The sequence below is a fragment of the Abramis brama genome (assembly GCF_963993115.1).
Source record: "Abramis brama genome assembly, chromosome: 16".
Taxonomy (NCBI): Eukaryota; Metazoa; Chordata; class Actinopteri; order Cypriniformes; family Leuciscidae; genus Abramis; species Abramis brama.
The window spans coordinates 22,552,182-22,569,158 of NC_139978.1; the positions used below are offsets into that span (position 1 = coordinate 22,552,182).

Below are 16,977 nucleotides of genomic sequence, written 5' to 3' on the forward strand. Positions count from 1 at the left end.
GGATCTTCTATCGCCCTATAATCCATCGCGCTCTTTAAGATCAATAAATTCGAGGCTTTTGGTCATACCTAGGATATCCAGATCAACCAAAGGAGGGAGAGCATTTTCACATTTGGCTCCGAAACTCTGGAATAGTCTTCCTGATACTGTTCGTTGCTCGGACTCGCTCTCCCAGTTTAAAACTAGATTAAAGACGCATCTTTTCGGCCAGGCATTCATATAATATTTTTAATCTTACAGTTCAAACTACAATCCGGCCTCTAGTTCATAAATGCCAGAGGAGAACTGGCCCCGACTGAGCCTGGGTTCTCCCAAGGTTTTTTTTTCTCCATTAGGTCACCTGATGGAGTTTTAGGACACCATTAGGTCACTTGATGGAGTTTTAGGACACCATTAGGTCACTTGATGGAGTTTTTTCGGTTCCTTGCCACTGTTGCCTTTGGCTTGCTCAGTTGGGGATATTTTGGGGATATTTAATTTTATTTTATCAATAAATAAATTCCACTAGAAACAAACCTTGTTGTATTATTTTAATTTAATACTGTGAAGCTGCTTTGATACAATCTGTATTGTGAAAAGCGCTATACAAATATACTTGATTTTATTTGATTAGTCTTCCCAATAACGCCATCATTGTCTTCATTCAGGCCAATCCGTGAATGCGCACGAAAACAAGAGGCAGGATTTATCGCACAAACCAATCAACCTATCATATCCAATCATAGCGCGATGGAGACATTGCCTCCTCTCACGTGACTTTCCCCCATTTATTTTCAGTTACCCCCCACTAAACTCTCTGCATGCTTTAGGTGGTCTGTTTTAAATCAATGGGGACAGAGGAGGCACATCTCCCGAGTTACTTTATAAAAACAAGTGACTTTTACACAAAAAACCTCATCCAGTTTTTTTGAGGAGGCACTGCCTCCCTTGCCTCCTCGGAGGAAACGCACCCAACAACAATGTGAAACATTTATGCGTATTACATATGCTTTATATTTCTTGGTTGTGACAAATAAAGTTTAAGTAGGCTACTGAGTTACCACAGTTATAGTTGTCATGATAACTTTGTTTTGTGTAAATGGAATTATGAATGAATGCACCATCATTTGTCGCACTGTCCTTCTTTTAGCCTATCCTTTTCATTAGAGTGATAAATTGTAATTTGCAGTGTAGTGTTTTAAATGAAACTGAAGCTTTTATTCAGGATTATAGCGAATGGCGCTATAAAACAACATTATCTACGTGCTTTCTTCCGGATCCGGAAATCCCCGTGTTAAACCCTTAAATGTCGAAGCAAAGGAAAGAACAGAAAATCTCAGCTATTCACAGTCTGACTGCGGCGCTACAGTATAAATACTCAAAAAATAAATAATGAAAACTCAAAAAATAGATAAACATATCAAACAATCTGTAACAGACAAAGCAATAGTGACACATGGTAAAAACATTGTTACTCACACTTGTGTGTTGCGACATTGCTGTTGAATCCAATATAGTTGGCACTGCATCATCTTTTATTTTCAGTCTCTTGGAAATGCCTGCACTGAACATTATCTTGTTTAAAAACGAATTTGCGGGAAAATTAAGCCAACAAACGAATCCGTGTCTCACTGACGTGATCTGGAACTTCATTTAAAATAAGGTTCGCTTCTTCGCAAAACATATTGTAATCCTCAGAGGCATCTTTATTGTTTTGTTGCTGAAGTAATCCTGTGTTTGCGTCTCGTATTTACTACTATATGACATGCGCGAATCGATGGGCGGGGTTAAAGAGGCAATGATGTCTTTCGCCACACTATTACATCATAATGTGACAAAATCCAAAATATTTGGGCAGCTTGGTGTCAATGAAAGCTGTTTTTGGACTAATGAGGAAGTTTTGTGTTCTGAAACTTACATGATATTTTTATAATAACCTACGACTTACTGTATATGTCAAAAGATCAAGGAAAATTTGATTTCTCAATTCATGGCCCTTTTAATAGTGTATGTAGGGACGTAGTATCCATTGTCATCCCACTATTCTACATGAAATCAGAATTGACACTAGTTACTTTCTTGATGTCTTATCCTGTACCTCTTATTGTGAACGAAATGCGAACCATATGAAAAAAAAAATGGTAATATTTCATCAATATGTATACAAAGTGCACTTTCGACTTTCAGATGACTTTCTTTCTTTCCTTTTTTTCCCTATGTCGCTTTTTACCGTATGGGCTAATGAACAAAGTAAGCCAAGCCAAGTGGCTGTTTAAACATTGTTTCAGCAAACTCGCATCCAGTCCCGTCTGGCTTTATCTCCTCATTTTTTATCTCATAAACAATATCCTGTTTCAATCTGAAATATGTCATGTTCTGGAAGTTTAATAGGTTGCAAATGGGGATTCACTTTGAATTTCTGTGCTACTTTTCTTAATTGCTTGTCATTGTTTTCTTGCTTAAAATATCTAATGATATTTTAAATCACTCTTACACCTGTGCATGTGTGTTATTGTCTGTTTCTATGTGTGTGTGAAGCTAATGGAAAACAAAGGTTTACATTATATGCTGCTGACGACATCAGGTCTCCATGACAGCTTATGGTAAGTATCATATAACATGGGCCAGCTCTCCCTCTTTCTATCTCACTTCCTCTTTCTCTCTTCCTCTCACACTGCAACTTGCTACAGTCGTGTATCTCTGATTATTGTGATTTCAGGTGGCAAAGACCTAGAAATTAAGGTGTGTGTTTGGGGGAGGAAAATAGAATAAAAATAAGGAGATCGAGGGAAAATGTAAATGTGTTTGAGAGCTTGATGGAATCATATTTGCTGACTGTTGCCCTCTAGAGGGTCTCATTGGTGCCATAATGACGCCACTCAGTCGAAAGTGTGTAGTGCAGCTCACACTGACCTGTGTTTGTAATGATTGCAGATCTCAACTGTTAGACGGATATATGTTCATGAGAAACTGTTTTAGATATAGAGTTAAAGGGATAGTTCACCCCAAAAATGTTGTGATCATTTAATCACTTGATTATTGTTCCAAACCCATATAAATGTATTCCTTTTTCTTTCTGGAACAAAAAAAGTAGAGACTGTGGGGGGGAAAGTGTCTTTTTCCTGCAGTTAATAAATGGTGACTGGACTTTCAAGCTTCAAAAAAGGATGAAAAAGCAACATAAAACATCATAAAAGTGATTCATACGACGCATGCACTGTATTTCATGTCATCTGAAGTCCTACAATATCTTTTTGTGACCAACCACGATTTGAATTTTTATTCACTGACTTCCCACCAGTGAGCTGTTAACCACTGCGACCGGATCATTGAATCTGAGAACCGTATCAGTCCAATTTGTGGACAAATCATTTACAGTAGGTTGGTTTTGTGAACTGGATCAACTGAATCATTGAAAATATCTGACTCAAGAATGATTCGTTCATGAATCAGACATTGCTAATTTCTTATGACCTCTGATGAAAGATGTTCAGTGGATAATGATTCTGAGTTCCTCACACAATCTTATCATATGGCTTCAGAAGACTTGAAAAACTAGAATATTCTTTACAAAAAAATCATAGTCATTTTGAGTTCTTAAGTTCCTAAGTTGACATTAGGGTTAACAAAATTTTGGGGTAAACTATCCCTTTAATAATTTACCTCATTACACTCCTAAGTTGAACTAAAGTTGCGCTGCAGTTTACAGGAACTCATCCAGAACTAATTAAAACATTCCAACGTAACAAAACACACATCTGATAGTGTACATCCCTGTATTCACAAGAGAAAGAGAGACTTTTACCTCTGACCAGTCTCCACCCATAATAGCCTGCCATCCAGGAGGGAGTGGCTGACCGAGGGAGGGGAAAGAGAGAGAGAGAGAGAGAGAGAGAGAGAGAGGGAAAGCTGGAGAGCTCTGCGGTAGCAGTCAGCGCAAGAACCAAAGCAGAGAAAGACTGAAAGAGAGAGAGAGAGGGGGGAAAAAGAAGGTAGACTGAGAAAGAAACTGTGGAATTAGCCACTAAGAAATAAAATTAAGGAGAAAAAGGAAAGAAGGAAGTCTGGAAAATAACTTCAGACCAGGACAGAAGAGACAGAGAGAGAGAGAGAGAGGGGGGAAAAAGACAGACACATGAATTAAAAGAAGTCTTGGACTTCACATTGGAGACACATGTTCATGCGTGGACTGTTTCTGCTGCTGTGATCTGTCATTATTCCTCACAGCGTGTGTGTGTGTGTGTTCTTGAGAGGCTGAGGAGAGTGTGTGTGTGTGTGTGTGTGAGCCTGTCGTTCCTCTGGAGTCTACGGGACCATGGCACCTGTCAGGAACGGATGAACTTGAGGCTTAAAAAACTCGTGGAAGAAAGAGATTAAAGCAGAAAGAACAAATCTGAAAGAGTAATAGGTAAGTTTCTTTTCTAGCAATGCTGTGTGTGCATGTAGGAGTGTGTGTGGATGGTTCTGCCTCTTTCATTTGTGATTATCTGAGATGTATCTATATTAACCTGTATTTAATATTTTTGATATTTGTAATACTTTGAATAAAAGCTGTACACAGTTTAAAAAGTGAGAATGTGTGTATTGGGTAAGGAGCCCTCCAATGCGACAAGCTGTTCGACCTCTTTGTGCATGTGCATGAATGATGGCTTGGTATTGTATTTTTAGATATGAATACTGTAGTTTAGTCTGAGATGTTGTGTAATGTATGGATAAATTATGGGTTGATGTGTTGTTACGGGTATAAACACTTGTTTAGATTGGGTGTCTCTCTCTGTGTGTAGACTGATCTAACTGTGTTTTCTTAATATAGGGTGATATTAAAAGATTAAATGGTCTGTGAATAAGCAAGGGAGATAGAGACAGATAAAGAATGGAAGAGTGATAGGGAAAGACAAGTTCGTTCTGTAAGTGTGTTTCTGCTGAAATATTTACCCTGGTGCAACTCTGACGGTTCCTGTGGTGCTCATGGGATGATGTTCTTTGGTTCACACAAAGAGCAAAAGACTGTTATCATCACTTCATCATCAACATTTTATGATTTTTATATTTTCAACCCCAAAACATCAGAGATTAATGGAAAGATGACAAGATAAGAGTGTACATTCACCCATAAACACATATGTTTAGCTTTTTTTTTCCTGAGTGGAAATGTTCCATAGACATTTTTTATATATATATATATATATATATATATATATATATATATATGTGTGTATGTGTGTGTGTGTGTGTGTGTATGTATATATGTATATATATGTATGTGTATATATATGTATGTATATATATATATATATATATAATATTGCTCAATATATATATATATATATATATATATATATATATATATATATATATATTGCTCAATTACGATACATTTATTTTATAAATCAATCAATTAATCAATCAGTTTTTTAAACTACAAACATCCTGGCCATCCCAAAAGAGTGTTTGTGTCAGATTTTGGCCCCAAACTATAGCAAAGTATGTATACAAACTAAAACACACATAATCCATACCATACACTACCCAAAATAGTAATTAGACACACAAACACTCACATACCTACCCTCTCTCTCACACACACACACACACACACACACACACACACACTCTCTCATTCACATGCATTCACACAGAAACACCATGTGCTGTGTTTTTGGTCAGCTGTGTTTTCGGTGAGGGGAAGAATGTCGTGTTGTTTTAGTGGCGACTCTAAGAGAACATTGTGTGTGCATGTGCTTGATGAAATTACACGCAACGACTCGCGCAGCACACAACCGAGCGGTCCCAGACTTTCCTTCAGTGTGCATCACCAAGTGACTTTCTTTATTTTTCTCTGGCTCCTTGATTCTTGCTCTCAGGATTGGGGGGTGGGTAGAGAGACAGAGAGTGAGAGAGAGAGTAAGTAAGAGAGATTGAGAGTGAGATGGCTTTTAGCCCGGTGCCTCAGCCGGTGTGGATCGTTAATTGAGCTGCTCCCATAGGGGGGTATCAGACCCCAGATTAATTTGGCTCCCCCTCCTCACACAAGTGCACACACACTCATGCTTTCACCCTCACACAAACTCACACTCTCTTTTAGGGCCCTTTATATCCATCTATTAGACCACAGTTGTCAGATGTCTTGTCACTGCTGGAGATTCTGTTCTGATTGGAGATTGCGGGTGGGTGTGGGCGAGTGTCTCTATGGTGGGGTTATTGATTGGTTTGTGGAGTGTAGTACTATTTAACTGCGGTGGGACCTGTAGGCCTGGACACATTAGGTTGTCTTGTAACAAAGAAATCATTCTGTACATCACTGTGAATGTTTCTGAGTTCAAAGCCATGGAAAATATATCGGGAATCTTAGAAGTGTGCTCTCCAGGCATAATATACTTCACTTTAAAACATTTCATCAGCTAGACATTGCTTTTGTGTTAAACTTGATAACAAGCCATAGTGATGTCCTTTTGAGTCAGTTCTTTTCAATTAATCAGTTGAATCAGTTCACTGAATGATTCATTATTGAATCAGTCGAAATCAAAATGATTTTTTAAATCATACACACCTGAAAAGGTCATGGAAAAGTGATATGTCACTTATGTTTGCACAGACTTTGGAATATTTTGGGTCGATAAAGCAACCTCATAAATTTTAAACTTCCTTTAAATACTGTTGTTACATAATCAATTCTCCATTGTTGCTCTATTATGAAAGTTACAGGCAAATGAAGACATTAAAATACTCTGCGGTATTTTTATTGTTTTATTTTTTTGTGGTTGAGAAAACTCGATTAGGGCCTACAGCAATGTCTCTTGAACAGCAGTGTGACTCAGTGGTTGCATCCAAAATCCTACCTCACATGTTCAGATACTGTAGAATGAAGCTATTAGGATGAACAGCTGTGTCTTGTGGCCCAAAACTAGATAAAAGCGATCATGTAAAGTGGCACATGGTGTAGTGTAGGGATAGAGGAGCGATTTAACGGCTTGTGTTTTTGAGATGTGCGGGATTATGTGGAAAAACATCATGTGGGATAACTGTAGCAGCTTTCCCGAACTATGTTCAAAACATATAAATCTAACATGAGCACCCTTTGCTCTTCCTAGGCTTGGTGAGCTTGGAGATTTCAGATTCTGACATGCCATTCTGGCATCCATTGGAAAGTTGTTCCACAACAACATCAAGTTGACTGTTCTGGTTTTATGTTATTTGCCTATTAACTCTTTCCATCCATGTTTTTACTGTAATACTATTACGCATCTTCTGAAAGAGTACAGAATCTCTGGATCAAAACACAGGAGAAGAAGCAGAAACAAGCGATAGAAGCATTGCTTACGCACATGTAAGATAACGCAATCATCCAACATTAAACGGCAAATAAACCAAAACTACCTAACGAACCCATGAAGAGGTATAGGACTGTGATGCTTTGGGAGTTTTGATGGACGTGATTTAATTCTTCTGAATCCGATCTGGACGAAGTCTTAGACAAAAATGTGAATTTCACATTTTTTGTTCAAAATGTTGCTTTTTTAATTACCAAGTTTTGATTTAAAAAAAGGAATGCATGAAGCTTACATAGTTTTTTTTTTTCTCTCTCTTTTGATATATTGTATATTCAGACATGTTCGGTAGTCACACACAACACCACCCTAACACCCATACAAGAGGTTTTGTAATCTTTTACAATCTCTTTAAGTCTAAATTAAACTTTCATTGTAGCTTGAGCAAGACCAAAGTGCTGGTTTGGTATAAAGCTTGCAGAAAGTTAATAATTTAACAATAACAGAGCTGTCTATAAAACGTTTTATCTCTTCCTGTTTTGATTGTTCAGATATTGAGTTTGTTTATGTCGAGTGTCTTTCTTGAGAATGTCTGCCGAGAGTTTTTAGATGAACAGGACCGAGTCAACGGGTGTAGAAACGTTGAACAGGTCAGTTTACTGAAGGTGGGACAACACACTTACTCTGGTGGGAGAGGAGAAGATGAAAAGATAAGAAAGAATGATAGATCAGGAAGGATTAGAGAGCAGTGCAGGAGAGTGTTGATTTTTGTAATGATACTGTAGCAAATGCACATCATGAATGTTTGTGTGTTCACTCAGTGGTGTGTGTGCGAGTGGTGTACAAGTTGTTTTATGACGTAAGTGTGTGTGCATGTGCTGATTAAGGTCATTGTGATGGTCTTTTGTGTTGCTGTTGCCACATTTCACTTCTCACTTACGCACACTTTCACTATACACACGCATACACAGTTTCACTAGACAGGCACTACCGTTCAAATTTTTAGGGGCAGTACGATTTTTTTCTATTATGCTGACCAAGGCTACATGTATTTGATCAAAAATAATTTAAATATTTTAATCATTTGAAATAACTTTTTTTATTTTATATTTTTTAAATTTTCAGCCATTACTTCAGTTGTTCAGTGTCACAGGATCCTTCAGAAATCATTCTAATATGCACAAGAAACATTTCTTATTATTATGTTGAAAACAGTTGTGATGGAACTCATGATGATACATTTTTTTCAGGATTCTTTGATAAATAGAAAGTTCAAAAGAACAGCATTTGTTTGAATGCATGTGTTTTTGACTGAAGTATTTTCCATCACTACATGTTTATTTTTTAAGTAAAGCCTAGAGGTATGATGTCATTAGACAGTGCCCACAGTAGTGTGTGTGTGTGTGTGTGTGTGTGTGTGAGCTTTCATATGGGTCTGGAAGATGACAAAACATTGCTGCTTGATTAAAAAGAGGGAGGCATTCCTGAACGCATGCTTTTTAAAACAGGGAGTGTGTTTGTTTGTGTAGTGCATGTAAGTGTGTACGTCTGTTGTTGTGTGGCTATGATTAAAGAGGCAACAGATAAATCATGACGACCTGCAAGTTGTAGGTTGGTTTGGAAAGACACATTATGAGTTTTGTCAGTGGTATTTTATAAAAAATGATTTAAATGAATGAAATATGTGACCACTTTGTTTAATTTAGTATTTAAGTAATTCCAGCATTTGGTAACTACAGAGCCCCTAAAGCAGGGGTGGGCAAACTACGGCCCGCGGGCCACATACTGTTAGGCTGTTTAATCCGGCCCGTCGAGTATTTAAAAAATTGTCTTAAGATCGCTTTCATTTTGCCTTTTTCTTGCAATACTTTGCGTTATATATACAGTGAGGAAAATAAGTATTTGAACACCCTGCTATTTTGGAAGTTCTCCCACTTAGAAATCATGGAGGGGTCTGAAATTGTCATCGTAGGTGCATGTCCACTGTGAGAGACATAATCTAAAAAAAAAAATCCAGAAATCACAATGTATGATTTTTTAACTATTTATTTGTATGATACAGCTGCAAATAAGTATTTGAACACCTGAGAAAATCAATGTTAATATTTGGTACAGTAGCCTTTGTTTGCAATTACAGAGGTCAAACGTTTCCTGTAGTTTTTCACCAGGTTTGCACACACTGCAGGAGGGATTTTGGCCCACTCCTCCACACAGATCTTCTCTAGATCAGTCAGGTTTCTGGGCTGTCGCTGAGAAACACGGAGTTTGAGCTCCCTCCAAAGATTCTCTATTGGGTTTAGGTCTGGAGACTGGCTAGGCCACGCCAGAACCTTGATATGCTTCTTACAGAGCCACTCCTTGGTTATCCTGGCTGTGTGCTTCGGGTCATTGTCATGTTGGAAGACCCAGCCTCGACCCATCTTCAATGCTCTAACTGAGGGAAGGAGGTTGTTCCCCAAAATCTCACAATACATGGCCCCGGTCATCCTCTCCTTAATACAGTGCAGTCGCCCTGTCCCATGTGCAGAAAAACACCCCCAAAGCATGATGCTACCACCCCCATGCTTCACAGTAGGGATGGTGTTCTTGGGATGGTACTCATCATTCTTCTTCCTCCAAACACGTTTAGTGGAATTATGACCAAAAAGTTCTATTTTGGTCTCATCTGACCACATGACTTTCTCCCATGACTCCTCTGGATCATCCAAATGGTCATTGGCAAACTTAAGACGGGCCTTGACATGTGCTGATTTAAGCAGGGGAACCTTCCGTGCCATGCATGATTTCAAACCATGACGTCTTAGTGTATTACCAACAGTAACCTTGGAAACGGTGGTCCCAGCTCTTTTCAGGTCATTGACCAGCTCCTCCCGTGTAGTTCTGGGCTGATTTCTCACCTTTCTTAGGATCATTGAGACCCCACGAGGTGAGATCTTGCATGGAGCCCCAGTCCGAGGGAGATTGACAGTCATGTTTAGCTTCTTCCATTTTCTAATGATTGCTCCAACAGTGGACCTTTTTTCACCAAGCTGCTTGGCAATTTCCCCGTAGCCCTTCCCAGCCTTGTTGAGGTGTACAATTTTGTCTCTAGTGTCTTTGGACAGCTCTTTGGTCTTGGCCATGTTATTAGTTGGATTCTTACTGATTGTATGGGGTGGACAGGTGTCTTTATGCAGCTAACGACCTCAAACAGGTGCATCTAATTTAGGATAATAAATGGAGTGGAGGTGGACATTTTAAAGGCAGACTAACAGGTCTTTGAGGGTCAGAATTCTAGCTGATAGACAGGTGTTCAAATACTTATTTGCAGCTGTATCATACAAATAAATAGTTAGAAAATCATATATTGTGATTTCTGGATTTTTTTTTTAGATTATGTCTCTCACAGTGGACATGCACCTACGATGACAATTTCAGACCTCTCCATGATTTCCAAGTGGGAGAACTTGCAAAATAGCAGGGTATTCAAATACTTATTTTCCTCACTGTGTGTATATATATATATATATATATATATATATATATTGCGTTGCATATATTTGACAATTGGAATATCAGATATTTCATGCCATAGCTAACAAATGTAAAAAAGGAAAAATGACATAAAAGCAGATCATCATTCATTCAGCGCTGTTGTGGCTGCGGTGTGTCACGTAACAAGCAATGACGCGTCACCATGGAAACCAAACAGACAGCGACTTAAGCGCATAGACTTGTTGCACGTTAACGTTTTTTTCCTTTTTTGGAAACTCACAGAGAAAAAAATGTTTGGTAACCGCTTGCACACCTGTTTAGTTTTTCCTTTGATTTGTCTGCCATTTAGTTTCTTTGCTCCTCTGGATTTGTGGATGTATCCATTCCTGACTGATTCCGTTTACTGACCTTTATCGCCCGGCTTTCGACTACGCTCCCCTGACGTCTGCCATGTAAAGAACCCGGTTTTGTTCATTAAATGGTCTGATCTGCCTTTGCTTTTTGTTTTATTTTATTATTCTTAAAATAAATTTGTATATTCGTTTATTTCGTTTTTTCCCCACAAATGTATGACTTTTGGAAGTGCAAATTGATTGCCATATGCAGTTTTAATAAGTTGAATTAACGTAACCTTCTGTCATTTTTACTCTTCTAAGTGTACACTTGCAGGTGTTTTGTTTCTAATTTACTGTTAGGCCCATTAAATAATAATAAGGATAAACAATATTTAAAAAGTATAGGCTATAATTATCTAACATCTGACTAATTAAAAATTAACCTCAAAACATAACATGCTAAATGGGGGATATTTAGCATAAAAAATGTATTGTCAGAATGTCGTCTCTCAGTTGTTGAATTTCGCGCAGACGTTGTCACAACGTAAATGTGTTTGCTCAGCCCGATCTCATGAAAGTGCGAATACCACGAATTGTATTTGTAGTGCTCATGATACGCAGTTTTCGTGTGCATATGATACGCACTTTATGGCGTGTAATAGGCACGCACTCTGCACCCCTAATCCTAACCAAGGGGTTTAGGCTACAGTGCGTAGCATATGCACGCAAAAAACATTTTTGGCGTATAAATGGCACGAGAAATTAAATTCGTGGTATAGATACGCACTTGAGATCGTGTTTCATAATCTGCTACTGGGCCGGCCCTCTGTCAAATTTTAAAACCCAGTGTGGCCCTTGAGCCAAAAAGTTTGCCCACCCCTGCCCTAAACGGACATGGTGATAGAAAAAATATGAGATGATACTGATGAAAAATTATACTGTATTTCAATGCTTTTGTGTTCGCTTGCAAAAGTTTTGCATTTCCCGTGAAACTTTTTTATTATTTGTGCTAGAACGCAAAGTTTCTTGGTGGAACGCAATTCATTTGGGAGAGAACTCAAAAGCATTGACATATAATTTTTCCTCCCATCTCACTTTTTTCTTCACCATGTCCCTTTAGGTAACTGGAATTGCATTTCAGTTATCCAAATAGTTCTTCCTCAAATTCAAATTCATTCCATTAATGAATTGTTAATGGAAGCTTTAAGGAACAGGAATTGTTAAGAGGCATTGAAACAACTGTAAATAAAGAACATTCCTCTGTCTCCCTCTCTACTTCCTTCCCAACCCGTTTGTCATTCACCTTCGGCCTCACTAGAGCTCTAGGAACTGGTTGTAATAGGGGATGGAATACAGCGTGACACCTCTGTAGAAGGTGCAAATGACTGTGTGACACTGATAGATTTCTCCTTTAATAGAACCGGACTGAGTGTGACTGGACACACACACAGGTTCAAATCCATCGGCTAAAGATGCCACTACATAGAAAGAGAGAGAGAGAGACAGAGTGAAAAAGTAAGAACGATACATTAAAAAGGCATTAAGGATTATGGGTAATGGAGCAGGCCCGTCAGTGTGGATTAGCTAATGCTCATCAAGGAGTAGAAGTGTGTGTGTGTGCACGGCGCGCATGAAAAGGGGGAGAATGTGTCCCTACATACACCCCTCAATAGTATGCTGCTCATGTCTGTGTGTGTGTGGTTATGTTGCATCCTAGCTCATTATTCCGTAGTGGTCGACTAAAGTGTGTGTTCAGCAGCAGCTTTTAAATAATGAAAGAAGATAGAAGATATTGGATGTGCACAGATAGCAGTGTGTGTGTGTGTGTGTGTGTGTGTGTGTGTGTGTGTGTGTGTGTGTGTGTGTGTGTGTGTGTGTGTGTGTGTGTGTGTGTTTTTGAAAAATGGAGTCCCAGGATAAAGAGAGATTGGGGGTGGTTGCAGTTTCTGATTTGATGCCCACAAACCCCTAACAAGCTACCTGAGAGAGAGAGAGAAAATAATCCTCTCTTAGCAAACTTATTTGATTTCTTAACCTTCATCTACAGTGGATATATTTACATACTGCAGAAGCGCCACTGCAGAAACGAATGATCAAGTGAAATATAATAACTGTGTGTGTGTGTGTGTGTGTGTGTGTAGTGTTGAATGTCCATTCCCTTTGAGATTCTACCCACTAGCACTCTCAACCATAGTAAATCAATACCTGTCAATCACACACACACACACACACACACACACACACACACACACACACACCTGGCTGCTGTACACACCCTCAATGGTTATTTGCCCTGGGGCACCTCAGAGCAGATAGTGGGGCAGTTTTGGCTGTGTATGTGTGTAGAGATGAGAAAAGTGTAATTCTGTGGTTTCCTTATTACTGTGTGGATTGTTTCTTTAACTAATCAACTCAAGTAGTGATTAGCACTTGCAATTCCCACATTTCCATTAGCACGGATACTTTCTGTACTAGATGTCAGCTGGTATTGACCTTTCCTGAACATACAATATACTGTCTGTGTGTGTGTGTGTGTGTGTGTGTGTGTGTGCTCAGTGGAGACAATGATGAGAATTCCTGCTTGCATTCCTTTGGAAACTACTCACACACCGTACTTTAGGATTGAACAGCATAAAATGTGTTTTATTTGAACTTTTCATTAAAACTTACCTTGGTCAATCCATAACAATTAATAAAAAAAAAAAAATAAAAAAAAAAAATATATATATATATATATATATATATATATATATATATATATGTTACCTCATTGAATTAATAGTAATGGAGGAGAATTAAAATAGGTGTTTGATATAGAGAAACAGAGGGGATTCTATGTCATTGTAATCACATCGTATGAATAAATGTATTCATTTTGCATTCATCTTGGACATTCTGCGAGTAACCTCCATGTGTGTTTGATGCAGGATAGAAATCCATACGCATGTGGAAAGACATGAGGGTTAGTAAATGGTGACAGAATTAAAAAAAAATTAAGTGAATTATACAGTCTGGGTCCATATATATTTCCTATTGGCCTTGTACTGCATTACTTTTATATTTTTTGTATATTTAATATATTTGTTTTTATGACAATGTAAAATGGAATTATTTAGCTGTTTTTGTATGTACATTTTTGTCACACTGTGTTTCACAGCATCATAAAGTATATGAGTTGAGCCAGTCTGTGTGAAACTGCACCAGTTTTTTTCATTTTCATTTTGGTATGGCTTTATATCTGGAATATTTCACATGCATCACCACCTGGAATTCTGGAAGAAAAAACAAAAAAACAACTGAAAGATAAACCTCTGATAGTACATTTTGATAGTACAAAAAACACTTTATTTAATCTCTAAAGCCGCTCTTTCTTCATCAGTATATATAGGCCGTTTGTTCTGTGTGAAATTACATTTGTTCAGTTCTGCAGCTGTGCTCATTACTGGATTAAATTAAACATTCACCCAACTAAACACAGTCTTGAGTGTGCACACACACACAAGGCTGGCGTCTGCCGTCCACTCCCTGTGTAGATCTGCTTATCCACGTTTAGTTACTTGACATTTGTCATGCCACATATCGTTAAAACCCGCTGTTCAGTGTTCATTGTGTTTGCGCTTCTATGATCTATTATGTGTGCGTGTTACTCAATTGTGTGTGGGTGCACAAGGTAAAGATGGAGTATATAAGTGCATATCTCTGGTTAATGATGTAAAATAATTTAATACTCTAGTTTTGCTGTGGATTCTGCATCTGTGAATCTAATAAATTCTTTATAGAACATTTTTATTGTTTGCAGGCCATTACATAATTTGTTCCACTACCATATAACCAATTCAGGTTTCTTAGGCTTCATTTACAGATGCATTTAGAAGTTTTGTCTCTGTCTCAGTCTGTCTGTCTGACTTATAATAGATGGGTTTTGGATTTTTTGGCTTTAGATGAGGAGAAAAGTGTGTTTTTGTTTAATCAAAAGTGAATTGCAGAGGACTAGATGTTTTTTTATGATGTGTGTGTGTGATTTTTCCCTTGACCTTTTAAGTACACCTTGCTCTGTTTCTTTCTGAGGGTGATTTCCCAGCTGGGTGGTTCCTTGGAAACCATAAATGGCCCACCTGCATGGTCCAATCACACTTTTAACTGACACCTGAGAAACAAGGTGTGTGTGTGTAAAACCCATCTATCTCTCTTTACTGCTGCCCCTGCCTTTCAATTACACTCTAATAGAGGGGATTTCTGCCTCTTTTGAGACAGCTCATCCAGAGGTGTGTGTGTGTGTGTGTGTGTGTGTGTGTGTGTGTGTGTGTGTGTGTGTGTGTGTGTGTGTGTGTGTGTGTGTGTGTGTGTGTGTGTGTGTGTGTGTGTGTGTGTGTGTGTGTGTGTGTGTGTGTGTGTGTGCAACAGAAAGAAAGACCCAGAGTCAGTCAAATTTAGCAAAACTGCAATAGAACTGACAAGGGATTAAATGTAAGGTGATAAAAGTATTATACAGTGCAGCGAAGACCGTGTGTGTGTGTGTGTGTGTGTGTTTGAGATGCTCTGAAGGTCTCATTGGGTTTGCGTGGAACTGAAACCCAGAGACTTGTGGGTCGAAGGCTCAAACTCCCGCAGTGATCCGCCACTCTCTTCCCATCACGTTCCCGGCATAATCAGTCAAGCCACTGATAATCTCTCACCATCCCTATGAATAATGTTACTGCTGTGTGTGTATGATCATTAGTATTATACCAGAGGCCTTGACAGCTTCCTGACGGTATGCTGTGACACACTCACACACACTGTCTCTTTATCCAGTCACCAGAATCTCTTCTGACAGCTCTTACTGGGAGCAGATCTTCAGCCGCTCCAGGGAGTCAGGCGCTGTGTGTGAAGGCAGGGACAGGAACGGGAAGGAGAGCAGAAAACTTGTCAAAGCGTTTTCCAAATCTACTTCCACTTCCATCCAAATAAATGTGACCTTCACTTCTACTAGACAAAATAGAGAGTGAGGGAAAAAAGAAGAACAGAGAACAAGAATAAAAGGTTGAAGTCATATTAATCAGTGTCATTTTATTTATAAAGCACCTGTCAATCATCTATAATCCTACCAGGGGGTGGGGCCAGTGATTGACCCTGTCAGCGTGTGAGTGTGTGTGGTTTGTGTTGGATTTCCCAATGGTTCCACTCTGATGCTGTTTTAGGTCACAGAAAATGGCCCGATGGAAGTGGCCTGGGACTAGAGCTAAATCGGTCTCATGAGAAAATGCTTTGTGTGTGGTGCAAAAGAGCTGAAACAGATATGTGCAGCACTCTGATGATGGTTTGATAGTTTTTAGATGGTCTCTGTTCTAAAAGTAGGCGTGCATGGATGTACTTAGCTACTTTAATCAGGGGTCTTTGAACCTTTTTCAGGCCAGGACCCCTTAGTGGATAAAGAAACAGAGCAGAGACCCACTTTACATATTTTATCAAAAAAAAAAAGACTTGCATTTTAGGCCTGGCATTATAATAACATGAATTTAGTACCATATTAATGTATGTTTCTATGAGCTTAAATAATCCATTAAAATAATATATATTTTTTACGTACAAATTCATATAAATTACATAGTAATTTTATTTTACTGTGGAAGGGATTGTTAAACATTATTTTTAGCTTCTTTAGCTTTAATTGAATTTAACTTAATATTGTTTTAACATATTTTCTGTTTTGAAAACAGTTTTTTTCCTTTTTCACAAAAATTAGCTGGAGATAATTGACAGTTCAGGTGAAGTTAATTGACTGACCCTTGCAAGACCACCTCAGACCCCCTTTTGAAGATTAAAAAGAAAAGGAAATTTTGGACACATCCAGGAATGTCCTTCAATGGAAGAACAGTTCATAAATAATATATTATTATGTTCTAGAAGTGCAAATAAGTCTATGATATGTCCTCATTTAG

At 38.4% G+C, this 16,977-nt stretch overlaps 1 protein-coding gene across 1 annotated transcript in view; it reads left to right on the top strand.

Annotated features, from left to right (window-relative positions):
• Positions 1 to 3,875: 3,875 nt before the first annotated feature.
• Positions 3,876 to 16,977, top strand: part of sema3b (sema domain, immunoglobulin domain (Ig), short basic domain, secreted, (semaphorin) 3B) — a 42,819-nt gene continuing 29,717 nt past the window's right edge. The window contains exon 1 of the mRNA XM_084087331.1: positions 3,876 to 4,387. The gene's annotated coding sequence lies outside the window, so the exon portion shown is untranslated. The remainder of the gene's footprint in view (positions 4,388 to 16,977) is intronic.